Source organism: Macadamia integrifolia, chromosome 3 (assembly GCF_013358625.1).
Source record: "Macadamia integrifolia cultivar HAES 741 chromosome 3, SCU_Mint_v3, whole genome shotgun sequence".
NCBI lineage: Eukaryota > Viridiplantae > Streptophyta > Magnoliopsida > Proteales > Proteaceae > Macadamia > Macadamia integrifolia.
In genome coordinates, this window is record NC_056559.1 from 28,019,248 (window position 1) to 28,020,638 (window position 1,391).

The 1,391-nt window shown below is 34.6% G+C and overlaps 1 long non-coding RNA gene across 1 annotated transcript in view; it reads left to right on the forward strand.

Annotated features, from left to right (window-relative positions):
- The window catches only part of LOC122073497, a 1,990-nt gene extending 896 nt beyond the window's left edge, over positions 1-1,094 (forward strand). The window contains exons 2-3 of the long non-coding RNA XR_006138813.1: positions 305-643; positions 758-1,094. This is a non-coding gene — a long non-coding RNA (uncharacterized LOC122073497). The remainder of the gene's footprint in view (positions 1-304; positions 644-757) is intronic.
- Positions 1,095-1,391: the final 297 nt, after the last annotated feature.

Consider the following 1,391-nt stretch of genomic DNA (forward strand, 5'->3'; position numbering starts at 1 on the left):
CCCCCCCCCCCCCCTTCTTTCATCTCATAGATCAAAACTTAGCTCACTTTTTACGTTTGATGAGATAATATGCTATTGATGCATTAATATGTGTTTTGTGATCATCATTTGGGATTTATGATGGGATTAAGCATTTAAAATTCATGGTACACATATTTCAATTGGAAGATTTATTTGTGTTCTACATGCTACTATTTTGTTTGTCGAATGACATACATGCCTATATTTTTGCTCCCGTATTTACGAACTATGGATTTGGCAACTAATAATAAGAGCTCACTTTCTCTATTTTACTCATCAACAGAAAGAGGAGAAATTACAAAATGGCCACCGAGCAAAACAGAGAAGCAGAGCGGCAGACAACAAATCTGCCATTTCCTGAATGGAAGGAGAAGGTGGAAGAACAGTATCAAAAGATCAGAGAACATGCAGAGACTTACCCATATGTCTGGGCCTCATATATCGTTGTCTATGGTGGACTCGCCTTATGGACCACTTATCGATGGAGAAAGCTCCGTAGGACTGAGGATAGGGTACGAGGCCTCCAAGTGAGACTCCGAAAGCTCATCGATGCCGAAGAGTCTGCAAGCTCGGCGGCTCCATCAATTGATAAAGCAAAGCCCGATAAACCCTCAAAACAATGGTAGGGTTTTGATCAAATTTTATTTCCTACTTATGCACTGTTTATTTGTTTGTAATTGACTGGGTTTTCTGCCTAAGAAGATAATGCATTAATGGGTCTTTCTTTGTGGAACAGACCATTTTGGGTTTTGAGAGGATGAGATATCGAAAATATTTGAAATGCGAGAAGATTCTGTGAAATGGGTAGAACTCAATTGTGGTTTCTCCCCACTTTTTTCATAATTTTGTTGTTTTGTATTTATTTTTTATTTTTTATTTTTCCTTATTTAATTTGAGGAGCTCAGGAAAATGTGTAACAGTTGGGAATTTTTTTAATTGTGATCATGTTCTTCTTGTTTCTTTATATTTGTTTGATTCATTTCACACTAACATAATTAACTAGATTGAGATATGGATATATACCTTTTGAAATATAAGAAGTAGATTAAGTAGAGTTCATTATTGGCTTTTGATGATTGATTGGCCGGATCATAAATCAATGTGTGCAAAGTAATGTAATCACATTATACATAATGTTGGTGTTAACTGGATAATTCTTCCTTTATCGAATTACTTAAGCATGATTTTAAGTGATTAGAGTTTTCAATAAATCAGGTTACCATGTCTTCATCTGGGTACTAGAGTGCAAGAAGAAGTTGGGGTACAATGGTTTTACTTCTGAAGCAAGATTTTTTAGATGAATATGTTTTGATTGATCTCACGAAGTGAAAACATACATTTTTTTTTTTTTTTTTTTTTTTTTTTTTTTT